This window comes from Protopterus annectens, chromosome 1.part0 (assembly GCF_019279795.1).
Source record: "Protopterus annectens isolate FY-2018-M chromosome 1.part0, PAN1.0, whole genome shotgun sequence".
Lineage (NCBI taxonomy): Eukaryota > Metazoa > Chordata > Ceratodontiformes > Protopteridae > Protopterus > Protopterus annectens.
This window is the reverse complement of record NC_056725.1, coordinates 111,499,291-111,515,444: the sequence shown is the minus strand read 5'-3', so window position 1 is coordinate 111,515,444 and position 16,154 is coordinate 111,499,291. Positions and strand designations below refer to the sequence as shown.

Below are 16,154 nucleotides of genomic sequence, written 5' to 3'. Positions count from 1 at the left end.
GTCGCCTCACAGTTAAGACGTTGTCCTGTTCGATTCTCAGCTAGAGCGTCTTCTGTGTGGAGACATGCGTGAATGGGTGTACCTTCGTTGAAGGTTGTGCGTCAGGGCTGAAAACTCGGCATGTAAAAATCTGCCAATCATTAGCGGACCGGAGTTCCGCTGTGGCAACCCCTAACTGGGAAAAGCCGAAAGACCCAACAAGTAAGTACTAGACTAGCTGCCTTTTTTGGCCATTTTAAGTCTAGTCAGGTTCCCTTTTTGTGCTTAAAATAACCTGTCCCATTTGTTTATAGATTGTCCTTGCCCATCCCATGATCGATAATTATATATTACCCCAACGGAAATAAACGGGATCATACAATAGATAATTTGAGGAGACCCATGCATGGAACAATGCATTTAGGAACTGCATCTGTCCATTAGTAGTACAGGGGGCAGTTCTGGGATAAATTTTCTGTTTCCTAAATTTTTTTATGTATTTATTCCAGATTCTTTCTTGTCTTAAGGTAAGGAATTTGTATTTAAAAGTTCCAAAATTCAAGATAAGAAACCATTAATATCTGGCATGCAACTATTTACAAACCTTGTAGAAGATGTTTGTGGTTTTAAGATTGACCAAGAGAGTTTACATTTCTCCCTACTTCACATTGGTCTAGTGACTACTGCTAGAGTATTTCAGAGTATTTCACAAATGTCTAATTCCTGTCTTGGCAGACTTGAGAAGTCAGGGTATTCAAATGTACCCATTTCTGGCCTGTTTGCCTCATTATTTTCTCTTCCACACTCCACTTTGGCATCTTAGAAGCATATTTGTTCATGTACTGTTGACCTATGCCTGCTCATGCCAGATGTTACATGCAACACTTTCAGATTACATATACACCAGTTGAGCCTGCAAGTTCTTTTCTGTCACTTGCATAGTTCAGATGTCAGTCAAATGTTCATAATTAAGCTTTATTAGATGTCTAAAGCACCAAAGCTTACACATTGTTCTTGAGACATCTATTAATGAGCAAGTACACACCAGTAACATCTCTACTGCATGGGAGAATAGCGTGATGCACTGCCATAAGTCCCAGTAGTCGAACCTAGCAACCTGTCGATATACAAGGCAGAAAGTTTCTGGACTATACTGCTTTCTGGAAAATGACTATGGTTAAAAGTGCCCATGGCAGAGGTGCTGGTGTCCCCTCGTATAGCTCCAGGTATTTGTAGGAGCACTATCCATCCATCCATCCTCCTTTCCTTTTTCCCATTTTAGTACATGGGGTCAGGGTGTCACTTCAACAGTGGCAATCATCTAGAGCCAAGGTTTAAATAGCCAAACATTAAAAAAAGATGAAGGGCAAATATTGGTGACCTTCTCCTGTTAGTTCCTTTGTGAGCTGCCCTTCTCATCCCAGTACATCATACCCTATCCATTGGATAGAAATGTTCAAGCTTGCGTCCATCCTCCTACCTGTGGATGATTTGAGGAATAGAAGAGAAATGCCCACAGCTATCACCTTTGTGGGAGGAATACATCTCTGGATATAAGCATCTCCCATTTCCTCATCAACTGGCAAGAGCACAGCTATGACTAACCTTATACCAGGGGGTGGTCATTTGTGTCATGTGTCCATATTTTGCTGTAACACCTGGGGTGAGAGAACTGTTCTCATCAGGCCTCCCCAGTAGTCCAATATGGCTCAGTGGGGCGGATTGAGGAGGGTCCGCCAGGTTCTGCAGCATCAAAGTCTGCAGTTCATGTTTCAGACTTCAGGCAGCTTTGTGGGGAGTCTGATAGTATTTTTCCTTTTGTGTGTAGATGCACACCCTAAGGTACAGTAGCATGCTTCCAAACAGTGAATCCATTGTTGGAGTCATGACTAAACACCCAGTCCCTTCCACTCACACCCTCATCCCTACACACATTATCCATATGTGAGCATTCCCGTGTTGGGGAGGATTGAGCGTCTTCCTCTTTTTCTTTCCTCATTGTTTCCTGTGAGGAATCAGAAGACCTGGAAGCTATTTTCTCGGAGTGATAAAGATAATGAGACTTCCTTCCAGAAACCCCTCACCAAATGACCTCTTCCTTAGAGACACCTGAGGGTTATGAAGTACAGTATGGCCTGTGTCCCCATCTGCTCCCCTGAAAATTGTTTTAGTAAGTGTCTGCGGATGGAGAAGAGGAAGCATCATGTCAATTCAGTATGTGGAGCCCGTCAGCAAGAATCTGACATATGAAGATTGGAAACACCTAGATTTTATTCTGCTGCCTCCCAAGAAAGTGAATGCCCCTTAAAAATCATGGATGAATAGAGTTAGGTCCTTGTGCAGACCCCTACATGATCTCAGTCTGATGCAAGATCCAGAGGCCACTTCCTACTGCCTTACAGCCTGTCAAAGAAGTCTAAAGCATGGCAAAGAGTGGGCAAGAATCATCTTGTCTGCAATGTCAGGGATCAGATCCCTCAGTCATTTATTTCACCTGCTAAGGTGCTATTTTTTCATATGTATCAGGAACTGGAACAGCACTCAGTTCTCCCTGATTCTAGGCTTAAGGAGATGTTAGTTCAGACTATGCTTATGGCTTTTACATTGGACTACCATATGGTGCTTGCTATAATTTTTTTTCTGTTGACACTATGTCTGTCACAATAGGCATATTGGTCACATTTGTGAGATGGCCTCCTGATCCCAGTGCATATTACCTTTTCCATCACTAGCAAGGGCTTAAATTTGTTGATGATGAGGGGACAATGAGTAGCATGCCCCTAACTCTCTCCCATGGGGGTACATTCTGGATGTACACATCTGACATATCCCATCTAGCCATTAACTTTCATGAGCACACCCATACCTAACCAGTGGTCCTTCTCATGGTGAGGAGGGTCTATATTATAAGATCGACATTTGAAAACATTGAACAACATATGATTGACACCATATGGTCGATGTCTTCAAACAGTGACCTTATAAAAAGACAAAAAAAGAAAAACATACCCTACTGAGTTTAAACAGGGGGGCAAGTCCCCCTGCACCCCCCACTGGGGGGGGGGCTGTGCCTCCCCCCCCCCACTACTTAAATATACCAACTCAGAGACCGCACTACATTGCAGTAAACGGAAATCTCCCCTTACGGGGATTTCCGTTTACACGCTCGAGATTCTGAGCATTCGATATTCTCGTGTCGACAATGTCAGATTCGACATTGTCGGCTTTCGAGAATATAATATAGACCCAGTGAGGATACTTTACATCAGGCAGCTGGGTTCATGTGCACTCCTCCTGGCCCTAAAGAATCTGAAGAGAAAAATCCTTCCAGTTTTTCTCATGACTCCGTGTCATTTCCAATCTGGCATGCGTTATGTAGACAAGTAAGGAAGCATGCATTTGTACCCACTGTGCCTGTGTAGATTGGCCTAGTTGAGGCCTGCCACCCTGAATGATTAGCTCAGCAGTCTGTCCTGAATACTTTATTCTGGGTAGAAGTTGCCTAGTGCTCCTGAATATTAAGCAAGGGTGTCGCAACTTTGGAGGACCTTTATGAATCCATCTTGTCCCCCCTTTTTCTAGGCCCTGCAACCCCTCAGGAAGAAACCCCTCTCATTTACTGAGAAGGGATGTTGTGTCAGATTGTCATCCCATCTTTGGTGCCAGCTAAGCCATGGGGGTGATTTTGGCAGTCCAGTTGGCACAGTCCTGTTTTCTAGAATTGTTCAAGGTACTTATTTCTCTGAGTTTTCACTGGTTTGAACAATCATCACCAAGGAACAGTAGATGCTGATGATGATCAAGCCTGACCACATTGTTGTTCTCTCACTCTTTCTCTAGAAGGGCTTACATTCAAGTACCAAGCTCTCATTGCAGATGTGTTGGACAAGCCAAGACTGCACAACCCATACAGGCATAGAGGCTGTCTTGCATGCAGAACAAGACCTTCTCTCATCTTGTTTTGGTTCCAAGAGGGACAGAAATATTCTGTTCCATGTTAGATCTCATTGTGCATATCTATATTTCAAGCCCTGGATAGTGCCTTTGTAAGGTGTTATGTCTCTGTTGCATCAGGGTGTCGGAATGGTGTCACTGGACATAACAGATCCCTATTTTTCCTACCATTGTGTGTGGTGTATTTCAGATTCCTTCTGTTCAGCCTGAGTGACCATCACTTTCAGTGCAGTCTCCTGACGTTTGGTCTTTTTTGGCCAGGGTGTTACCCTGACTGCTAACTATAATGACAAAGTGAAGGAACTCTGTGATTGACTTTTGATTTCATCATGGGACTTCCTGTTTGCTTCCCTTGAATGGAAGAGTGAACATTTCTGTGGTTGCAGTCCTTAGGCTTTCTGTTCATGTAAAGCAGAGCCCTTCCCTGAATCTCTTCAAACGCAATGGATGGGGAATCATAAATTCACTCCTGGGGTGGTACGCATGTCCCTTATGGACAGGGGCAGTCTGTAAAATACTGTAATGCATAGGCACAAACCTAAGCTATCCTCTAGCCCTTAGGGATCAAAAATTGGGTAAAACTCAGGGAATAATGTTAAGCTTGTAAGGGCTCTTAAGCCAATAGCCTAGTAATCTCCTATGCACCATAAACTGTGAGAAGTTTTGTCTTGGCCTGTCTCACAGGAAAACTTTTAATCAGTGTGGTTCTGGACACTGCCTAACATTTGTGCCCCTTGAAAGGACACAGAAGAAAATTGCTTGTGGAACTAGTGCCTTTTGCATACCTGAAGATGTCATCCAGCAGTTGACTGTATCGTCCAGTGGCATAGTGTCTGCGCCGTCAGTATGTACTCCCAGATCTCTTGGAGTCAGGTACTTGCCACTTTCTCCTGGAGTGATGCCTCACTAGCTTGAAAGTGGGTGTTGTCTCCTTGCAAGATATACTTGTCTTAGGATATGATGATGCATGCTTTACTGGTACATGAGGACCTCATCTCTGCTTCTCTGCACTTAAAGGGAAGTGGTCCCCCATCCAGAATTGGTGCTTTACATCTACCAGCTAGAATCATGTGCGGTCCTTTTGTCCCTGAAGAATCTGGCATGAAAGGTGCATCCAGGGCTTTTCCATGTTCAGTGCTCTGTGCAGTCTATCATGTTATATGTAAACAGGTAAAAAGCATGCACGTGTGCAGAGAGTTGATGCAAGTCTGGCAGTGGGTAAAAGACAGGGACATCATTCTTAGCATTTCACATCCTAGCTGAAATTAAGTGGTTGATAAACTCCATAAGGCACTCATTTGCAACTCTTCTGGGGCTGAAGATGTTGGATATCTTTAGATCAGATCTTAAGGAAATGGTGCACTCCAGCATCACCCAGTTTGCCATGTAGAAGAATGTAGTAGGCTACCTCGTCTGCTTCATGGAAAGTTTCCTGTACGTCTTCCAAGGAAGGATACATGTAGAAGGAGACCAACCACTCTGATTCTTCACCTAATAATAACATTCAGAGAATTAAAAAAAAAAACACTTGTCACATCTTGTTAAGCAAGGGGGTTATAGTTTTAGGATATTGAGTCCTTGGTGGTACAGGACCCCCCAATACATGTCAAGAAAATCATCCATGTTTTTGGGCAACAGCAACATACACTCAGAGTCTGGCTGTTACTTTAGATCCTCTGATCTTGGATCTGTCAAACATGGTGTCAAGTATGACTGAATCTGCCCAGTTCTTTTGAAGGTGAAAAGAGGTTCTCCATCCTACACCTCCTGAGGCAGCCCTTGTGCAGGTACTTCTTACCTATTTCAAACACCTATATGATTTTGGTTTTGGGTATTTCACAGTCAAAATAGATTTTTGGTATCTGGTATTCCAGAGTCAAGATACATTTGCAACCTAGTTCTACCCAGTATGATCTTGTGGAGAAACAGGACTGTGACTTAGTATTGGATGGTCAAGCAGTTCCTTGGAGGTTTTGCATATGTGCCTGCCTTTCAAGATCTTTGTGATTAATAGTCCCCCATTTAAAGTTGCTGATTTGATGACTTTGATGTTCATCTATTCAAAAATATTTTTCTGGTAATTATCACATTTGTTTACTTGATCTTTGGACCTCGTCTTTAGGGAATTATAACTGGACGTTCACAATGATCATTTGGATGTTGGGACTAACCCACATTCTGTCCAAAATGTGATGTGAAATTTTTCTTAACCCCTTTACTGATGAGCATATTTAGATGAACTACCCTCAGCTTCTAACATGAATGCCTGTATCTTAGATTAACCCGTCTGTCCACCTCAACTGATAGGTATAGCAACCATCTGACAAATCAGACTTGCAAATTCTTCTTCTCCAAAGCTTAAACTCCATCTTTTCCATCATTCACCAGTCTTCTCCTATAGCTCTCAGATCTTGTTTGCAACCTAACTGGACACGATCACCCAGAACTGAGCTAGGTTACAATATTTTATTGCCGTTTCTCAATCTTTCAGACCTCTTTCTGTCAGCTTTATCCTTATTTTGCCATTCTCTACTTTTCTTAAAAAAGTGTGTGCGTGCGGGTGTATGTGTGTGTACGTGTGTGTGTGTGTGTGTATGTGTATGTAAGTGGGACTTGGCCCTCACATTTCCAAGGATTGAGAAACAGTTCCACTGCTCACTAAGAGTTGTGGTAAAATAAGGGACTGTTTACACAATGCAGGCATTTGTTATTCGGAGACAAATTATCTGCAATGAGGAAATACTTTATTATCGGCTAACTAGCATGTTTTTGAACTGCCATTAGCTACTGCCCTATTCATACACACACACACACACACACACACACAGTAAAACAGACACACCATGTACCCTATACCTTTTCCTGTACTGCTAGAATGTCCCAGTTGTTTCCCTTATTTCATGCCTTCATAATTCACAGATACCTACAGTCAGTCATTAATGCCGGACATTAGAGTAAGTATACTAGTAAATGTATGCTAGTGCAAAAGCTGTTATTTTAGTGATTATCTAAGTTCATAAGAAGAAGAATTATAATCCCTCCCAGACTGTGTCTGTGTTCCACCATTAATTTTGTCTTTGTCTTGATTTCTTTTGCTACTAGGTTGAGAATATGCTTATACGTGACGTGTTTCTTTCCTTTGTAACTCACAAACTGTTGCTGACCTTGAGTGATGCCCAAGATCCTCATTATATGGTTAAAAAAAACTTGCTTTATTAATTATCAGTTAAAATCCCTGATGACTAGTTGTAGTGCAGAGGACTGATATCCTCTGCGAGAGGTGTGAGGTTACAGTGTTTAAATAATTTCAGTGCCTTTAAATCAGTCTGCATGCAGTATCACTGGTGTCTAGTGGTGGTTCCCCCCGAGTTTCTTTCTTTTCTTTTTAGTGCCTTTAAAGCAAAAGATGTGGAGTATCCCTGCTGTCTAGTGTTTTTCCTGTCCCATGTTATGTGCAAATGCCATTAAGCCATGATGACGTAAGGATGTTCATCATATTGATCACTGCTGCAGTAGTCTAAACTGTTTGGATCATTTCCTGCTTAGGAAATAAGACAGTTGGATTTCAAAGCTCCAGGGCACATTCCATGCGCTCAAACCATTGAGCTGAGCAGACTAAAAACACAGGGTTGGATGCCAAGTTGTTCAGATCTTTCATGCCAACTGAGTGAGGAAGGCTGAACCCTGAGAGGAATTGCTAGGAGCAACAAAAAGTAAATGTCCACATCTTTGCATATAAAACGCACCAAATAATAAAGTGGGAGGAGGGCGAGAGCTGCAGCTACTGCATCTACAAAGCTATATCGGTAGAGTACCATAGCTTAGGACAACTGGGAGGTGTAAAAGGGGAGGTGTTCCAAGCACCTCTGGAGAAAGGTCCTAGCAAAGCCTGACCTAGAACTAGAGAAGGAATCTAGATTGTTGTGCTTTGTAATAGTACATATGGAGGACAAAGCTGCTACTTCTAGCATGCTTCTAGAGTACAGCCCTTTTCAAAAAGCCACATAGATAAAGCAAAGGCCTTGGTACAGTGTGCCTTGACCTTGCCTTTTGTTGTGGTGGAAATAACAAAAACAAATAACCTGAGTCAGCTATATGGTAATAGTATGCTTTGACACACGTTGCCCCTTCTTCTTAACTCCACAAGAAATAAACAACTGATTGGAAGCTCTGAAAAATCTTGTTCTCTGCAGACATCCAAGGCATGAAGTGTCCCTTTACTCTTATTTTTAGGTTCAGGGAAGAACACCAGGAGATGGAACTGACTAATAGTTTGGATGCTTGGAAGTGGAAGGTGCCCTGAAGCTTTGGAACCTGCTATGCAGGATATTACCCATATAGCCCATAAGTTACTATGGCAGTGATCATTCAAACATCCACTGTTATGGAAGGATGACTTACACAACTCTACTTTTCTTGGACTCTCTTTGACATATGCCAGACATTTGCAGGAATAAAGATAGTTGGTTTCATAAATTTGTTAGGTGCTTTAGAGTTATCAGATATGGAATGTGTGTCTTTTCTGTGATTTTCCTGGACCTGTTTTGTTCTTGAATTTTTCCTGTCTTGTTACTTATGCAACTCAGTATTTTAGTCTAGGTTTCTGGGCAGTCTTGCACTCATAGTCTCTGCCAGGGTGTGCAGTTTTTGGTGTTCTGTTATGCTGCTTTGTTTTTTGCCTTGTATATTTTGTAGTGTGTTTTGTAAATTACTGTATTTTGCATTGCACTTTTGTATAATAGACCCATACTGTTGTTTTTGCGCCTAACCTAAAATGCCTGCTGGACTGGAGCTGAGGCTCGCTTGCTTCAGGGAATTTCTGTTAGCACTCAATCCCTTTTGATTCTTGCCTGTCTATTCTCAGTGCTCTAGTATGTGTAGGGGCTTGAGGATGTGAACCACCATGATGTGGGGGAAATAGGGATAGGATCCCTCTCACTTGCCCTAATGGGGTTGTCTTATAGGGATACCAACTCCTAAGGGAGAAATGGCATGACAACCAGAGTCCTACTTGCCTTTTGCCAGTGCCTAGGGCATTAAACTTTCATCTCCAGTCAATGAACAGAACCTGCCCTCCAAAACTGTCCTGGAATTGTGTTATGCAGTGCCATTTTGCTCAGGCATAAACTGGGTAATCATACCTGATGTACCACATTTACCCTATGTAGTTGACCTGGGATTTATTAGGTAAACTTTGCTGAAGGAGAATGCAAGGTCTGTTTTATATTTTGCTTTGCATGTTTTCAGGTGATTCATAGCTCCACGTTTGGAGACTTAGCTGGTGAGGTGGCTATATTAATGGTTAGGGCTAGAGAATATTACTCTGTGTCCTTGGGGCAGGAATTTATTGCAATTTTTTGTTTGTGTACCATCCACACAGTTGCCTCAGAATTCCTGCAAGAGTTGTCAGACCTCCCTGTCAACCTAGTTCATACATCCCGTAGATGGTTAGCCCTCAGGGATTTTCATACCTGAGTAGATCACATATGCACACTGGCCACGGAACTCTTACGTTTAATGGAAAGTTTTGGCTTCACTCTTGTCAATTTCACTGCAGTCCATAAATTCAGACATTTTTTCACTTGAGTTTCTAACTTTTTCTAGAATCTAGGGATGTGGTGGGGCCCATCTCTTGCTCTGATAATTACTTGGCCTATTGCAGGTTTGCCTTTGTAACACCTCAGTCCCCAATAATATTGCTGATAAAATGCAGGTATCTAAAGAGGGTCGATTCTGGTACTGCATGCCAAGTTCTTGACCAGCTCTTAGAGGTATTTGGTGCAGATGATCCGGATTTGACATATAATTATTGCTATTACTGGTGAACTAGATCAGGTTGCCCGTGAGAGTGTACACCCTTGACTACTAGTACTTTGCAAGTTTTGGTTCAGCCATGAGCTGTAGCTGATGTATAGGCTTGAGGTGGATGTTAGAGGGTTGATGGGGTAAGATGCACCTTCTTAAGGACAAGTTTATTCTGGGCAACATGGCATTGTACCACACTCAGATATGTAAAAACACAAGTGCAGATTTTGTGTCTAATGCGAGCTGTGCTGTAATTAATTGTCATACTGCACTCTTCTTAATTTTGGAGAGACTATGAAGCCTTGTCTGTGTAATGACCTGAAGTGTATTTATCTGTGATGAATGTTGGGAAGGCTACATGATTTTCTTGCAGTTTTTGCAGACAAGGTTGCTAAAGATAAGGAGTACCTTTCTTCAGCCGCCAGCCATTAAGGTTTAAGGGTGTCATTGTGAGTAGTAACTTGGTTTTTTGTTGGGTGGATTGTGACTGTATTGATAAGAAGCACATGGACATTGTTTCAGTTGAGCGGTCACTCAGATGCAGTCTAGTTAGCTCTTGCCTTGGGTTGCACGTAGGGTTGCCACCTTTTCAAATGCCCAAAGTGGGACATTTTTTGTAGAAATGTCAGATTTTGCAGGACAAAACATACCTATGACCAGTACAAAGGACAGAACGTCACTTTTTTGCCAAAATAGAAGCTTATTCTTGTAGCATTTGAGTTGCTTATGCTATTTCATATAGCATCTAGGTGTTTCAGATAAAAATTCAATTGTTCTATGCAACTATTAAAGAAAACTTAAGAAATATTTTTGTCCTAAAATCTCAGGACATTTGTTATTTTTTAGATTTTTTTGCAGGACACAACTGCCCAAAGAGGGACTGTCCCTCACAAAGTGGGACAGGTGGTAACCCTAGTTGCACGGACTGTTTTTCCTCCACATAGGTACATCCTCTTTGACAACCAGGGTGATCCCACCTTCAGTAAAAGGGCCTGTGGTTATTTTCCTTCTCTAAAAACAAACTTTGGGTGCAACTGTTTTGGAGAATTTATCACCTAGTTTCTAACATTCTTTTTGCTGGTAAGGTTATTGAGAATATGGTGTACGTGGAGGTGTATTCCTGTCTGATGTAACATAACTCGTTGAATCCATGTCATTCAGGATTTAATTCTGTGAAAACCACAGATGCCATATTCATTCAAGTGACACCTTGATGGCAAGGAATCAGAAAAAGTATTCAATCTTGGCCCTTCTTGTTTTGTTTGTAATTTCTAACACCATGGATCATTCAGTCCTGATTAAATGCCTGCAGCTTTGCTCGATGGCAGAGAAGATACTCCTACTTGGACCTTCTTAGTCTTTTGCAAATTCTGATATTGTGGCTCGTGAAGTCTTGACTGAATGCCTTTCAGTTGCACTACTATTCTCTGACCTGATCTTGCTCTAGTTTCTTATTTTTCTGGCTGTTTTCCATGTGTGGCATCAGGGATACGTTCCTCTGACTCCTGTCTGCTGGAATGTTGTGTAACTGTGTAGATCGGTTTAGCTTCCCTGTTATTCACAGAGTACATGTTACCAGTAAAGGAGGTTATGGTAAGGAGGGGTGTTCTATTATTCACCTCTGCATCTCTTTTTTTTTTTTTTTTTCTCCAGTTAATTTGCCTAACAAGATTACTTAGCTGATTGGATGATACCTAGTCACCTGGAACTCAACCCTGGCTAAGATTGAGCCAGTGTGGGTCATGCTGTTGTCCATCCATCAGATCTTATTTTCTGTCACTATTGAGTCTTTGTTATAGGAATCTGTTGGAATTTAGTCCTCATTTTTGTGATCTAGGTATATTTTTTGATGACATACTGACATTTCGGAATCACTTGTCAGCTGTTGTCAAGGCATCTTCCTTTCATCTAAGGAATATTGATAGGCTGAAGGTCTGTCTGGCATCATCGGGGTTTGAGATGATGGTAAATTCTCTACTATTTCCTCATCTTGACTACTGCAATGATGTTTACTTGGGGCTTTCAGTTACTTTTCCAGCCCATCAACAACGGGTGCAAAATTTCTTTGCCAGGCAAATGACTGCAACACCTAGAAATCTTATATTATGCCCGTGTTTTGGGATTTGTGCTAGTTGCTGGTTGCAGACGGATGTATTTAAGTTCCTTGCCTTCGCCATCCATGTCCTACTCAATCTAGGTCCTCCTTATCTAAAAGTTGTTGCGACCCTATGTCCTTCCAAGACAGCTCAGGTGGTCGGGTGCACGCCTCTGTCTGTTCTGAATATTCATCTGATGAGATTTCTTTTTCATGACCTGTCCATGTCCCATGGAAGTAGCAACCATCCCTAATTCAGTCATATGAGACCAAGAAGTCTTTTAGGAAATTTCTCATATGTTCCTCGTCTTAGCTATTTGGGTTATATCTTGCCAAGGACATAATGGCCATCCAGTTTTCAAAGCATCAGGGCACATTCCACATACCCAAACTGTCAAGCTGCTTGAGCTGAGCTGACTAAAAGGCAAGTTTGGACGTGAGGTTCTTCAGAGCTGTACTGCAGCCGAAGAGTATGCTCCTCTGAGGCTTTTGAGGATCGATGGTCTGCTTGTGCTTTTCTTTGCTGGGTAGATACGTTCCCTTTGGGGGGAAAACTTTCCATTTTCTTACATTTATTTTTTTATTGCTTTCCTCTTCAGAAAAGTTATTTTAAAGGTAGGAGTGTTGTGTTTTAATGGATATCTTGAGACACTAACATACTTTTAAAAAGAGTTTTTGTCACATTTAAAGTAGTAAACTATTTCCTGTGGAGAAATTGTGTTTATTTTTACTTGGTAGAGATGGCATTCTGTTTGAAAGTGCTTTTTACTGTGTTTTTTCTGTCAAAAAGGTAACTTTTCTGGACTAGTAGTTTTACCGGCATTTGCTGATTTTCTTCCTTGGGAAAGATGCACCCTTTTCATCTTGACCTTGGAACAGACCACTCGTCTCATGGTCAGTCCTTCTTCCAGCCATAAAAAGAAAAAGTTAAGCAAAACCACAGCAGGATAGCAATTTGCCTCAACCACAGGTAAGTGAAGACTGCTGTGGCCCTTTGCTGTACCTGAGACCACTCATCTTTTAGACTGGATCCCTTTGGTGTAACACCTACAGCCAGTATTGTCCAGGGAGTTAGCCACATCCTCTGCAGATATTGGAGTCACCTCAGTGGGCAAGTGGAGTTGCTCTTGTCAGCCCTGAGAGAGGGAACAGGGACAGGGAAGGGTTTCCCTGTTGAGACAGAATACTGTGCCCATCCCTTAGGAAAGCAGCTGCTGCTGTTACTAACGCAGTTAGCCCCATTTTTCCTGCCAAAAAGAAAAAAAAAACAAGCATGTTATCTATTCCTCCTCAAAATTCTTTAGAAAGGAGTAGTTTACTGGGTCTAGTTCATGGTTTAATTCAGGCTACTAATCCTTCTTGTTATCTGGTTAAAAAAAAAAAAAAAAAAAAGAGGGATTCCCCTTTTCTTGAAGAGATTCAAGATTCTGAATCTGAACAGGAAGATACGGGGATGGATTCAGTTTTTTTTCTCAGATTTTTGATTCAGACTAAGAGGAGAATTCATTTTTTTTTATTCTTCCTGTGGGATTTCTTTTTCTCTGAGACTATTGCTAGGATGTGTCAGTGTTTTCAGTGAGAGAGCACTGAGGTTTCTCAGTCCCTCAAAAATACTTTTGAATGGTTACAAAAGAATTTTTCAGAACCTACCACCACTCTTCATGTTCTGTCAGCATTAGAGGATGTGTGTGTTACTGCCTGCAATTTTCCTGCTAATCGTCCATCTGCACCGTAAAAGGTGGATAGGATATGTAAAATTCCTTAGTCTTTTATATTTTATGCACAGAAGAATAGGGGTGTTTAGTACACTGTGACATCAGTCCTTTTCAATTAACGCCTGGATGATAAGGTATTAATTACTTTTAGGCATCTGTTTACTGAGGACATACAGTAGGTACTAATGTAGGGAAGAAAGCCTGCTACTAGAAAATCATTTATTAACAAATCCACAATATATTCATATGTTTGGCTGTCCACTTCTGTAGTGTGTATTGCTACTTGCAGTTCGTATTGCATTCTTAATATTTCTGTAAATATATTTCAATCAGTGTTTTTATCTGCTTTGGGAATTTTCTCACATTGTATATAATTACTTACCAGTTACTGTAGAATATTTAATCTGTTGTGGGGTTTTCTCCCGTTGTATACAATTACTCAACTACTGAGTGAATGTTTTTGAATCTGTTGTGGAGCTTTTCTTCCCAGAACACCCACTGAAAATAAGCCATTTGCTCAGTTGAACTTTCCTGGTTATCATAGGACAGATAAAATTAAAAATGTTTTCTAGCTGGTGCCAATAACATAACCAGCACCCATTCAGGGCTAGTTGCTCTGTGGTTTTACAATTTTTGTGTGATTTACTATCCTATTGCCTTTCTTACTCCTCTATCAAGATTCATTTATCAGCCATTCCAGCATGTCTGCCCATAGATCCTCCTCTTTCAAGGCAGTCTCGTGTCAAAATGTAAACTGGTAGCCCTTCTTGGGATGTTAATTTTATGTCAGAGAAGCTAACACTTGCTTCATTTGAACTAGCTAATTGGGCTGACTTAAGGTTCCTAACATGGAAAGCAGTTTTGCTGACTTCTTCGACCTCTGCAAGAAGGGTATCTAAGTTGCAAGCTATTATGGTGAGCTAAATAGAGGCAGGGTTTCTTTGAAAAGTAATCCTTCTTTTATGCTTAAGGTTGTGCCCACGTTTACTTTAAATCAAACTACTGATCCTCCCATTTTCTTTACTGAATCTAAAAATGAGGAGAAAAGGATATTCCATACCTTGTATGTCTATAGACAACTTGGGTACTATTTTGACAGAACTATATCTCTCGGATCTTTGGATCAATTGTTCATCTTGTGACGATAAGAAGAAGGGACAACTTGTCAAAACAAACCATTTCCAAATGGTCATCTAAGGCTATTACGTTTTGTTATACTCACCATACCAAACCTGTTCCAGGTGGGGTCAAGGTGCTGTCTACCAGGGCCTTGGCTTCATCTAAAGCTTTTTGGAAACTGTTGGATTTTATAAATGTTGTATAAGTTGCTACTTGGCCCTCTGTACTTATTTTTGCAAAATACTGTGTGTTTGATTCCTTCTCTAGGTCCAGGTAAAGCTTGGTTATGACCATCTCTAGGTGTTGATGGACTCTTCTTCTTCCAAGTCTAGTTCGCTATGGTAATGCACCCATATAGCTAAGGCTACTGCCAGCAGTGATCAGTGTGATAAACATAGTACAGTTTTGTAAGCTGAACTTACCATAACAGTAGATGTTCAAATGACCACTGCTGCAGTTGTCCCTCCCTTCATCTACCCCTTTTGTTTTTTGAAGTGTTTTTTTCTTCCAGGATGTGGACTTGCATTTTGTTACTCTTAGCATAGTCCTTTGAGGGCTCAATCTCCCCCTATCTGCTGGCAGGAAAGCTCTGGAGGGCTTTGCAACCAAACTTGTCTTTTAGTCAGCTTAGCTCAAACATCTTGACAGTTTGAGTGTGTGGAAGGTGTCCTGAAGCTTTAGAAGCTAGCTGGCTGTTATTTCCTTGGCGAGTATAACCCTTATACCTAAGGCTACTACAGCAGTGATCATTCGAACATTTTCTGCTATGGTAAGTTCAACTTGCACAACTGTACTATTTCATCTCTTTAGAAGAGTCTACTGCAGGCCTGGCAAGTTTACCTATATCTATACTAAATTTAAAATAATGATTTTTTTTTGCTAGCCAGTTTTATTTTTAAATAATTTAAGATCTGTGCTTTGCGTTTTGTTTTGTAATTAGTTTTAATTGTTCACTGTCTTTTATTTGTTTAGATTTTATACATGTTTAGGCTTTAACATTGTACCTAAATAAAGTAAATAAATATTCAAAATACTCTAATAAAATATAATGGCAACCAGTGTGTGCTTCTTACTTTATTAAAAAATGCTTCATAAAGATGAAACAATGAATAAAATCAGCTGGTTTATATAATGATACAAAGTCGTTGGGCTAGATTCAATAAAGCCTACACTAAGTGTACACTGCATTCAGGAACAGACAATGCAAACATAACACACACCTTCTTCTTCCTAATTTTAGTTTTCCTACTGATATTTTTACAGCCTTAAATATTGACAGGGATTCATAAAGGTTACCACAAAGTGTAGACTACATGTATACTTAGCATAAATTTTCGAGTGACTAAAAAATACAAAAATGAGAAGAATTTTATTGAATACATCTCGTGTACACTTAGTGTACTCTTTACTGAATCCCGGGGAATGTGAGTTAAACACACTAATCAGAGATACTACTTTAATTGATTAATTTTATTGAATAGTTTTGT

At 40.8% G+C, this 16,154-nt stretch overlaps 1 protein-coding gene across 3 annotated transcripts in view; it reads left to right on the top strand.

The window, feature by feature from the left end:
* Positions 1–16,154, top strand: part of CCDC61 (coiled-coil domain containing 61) — a 934,642-nt gene that overhangs the window by 697,080 nt on the left and 221,408 nt on the right. The window lies entirely within an intron of this gene.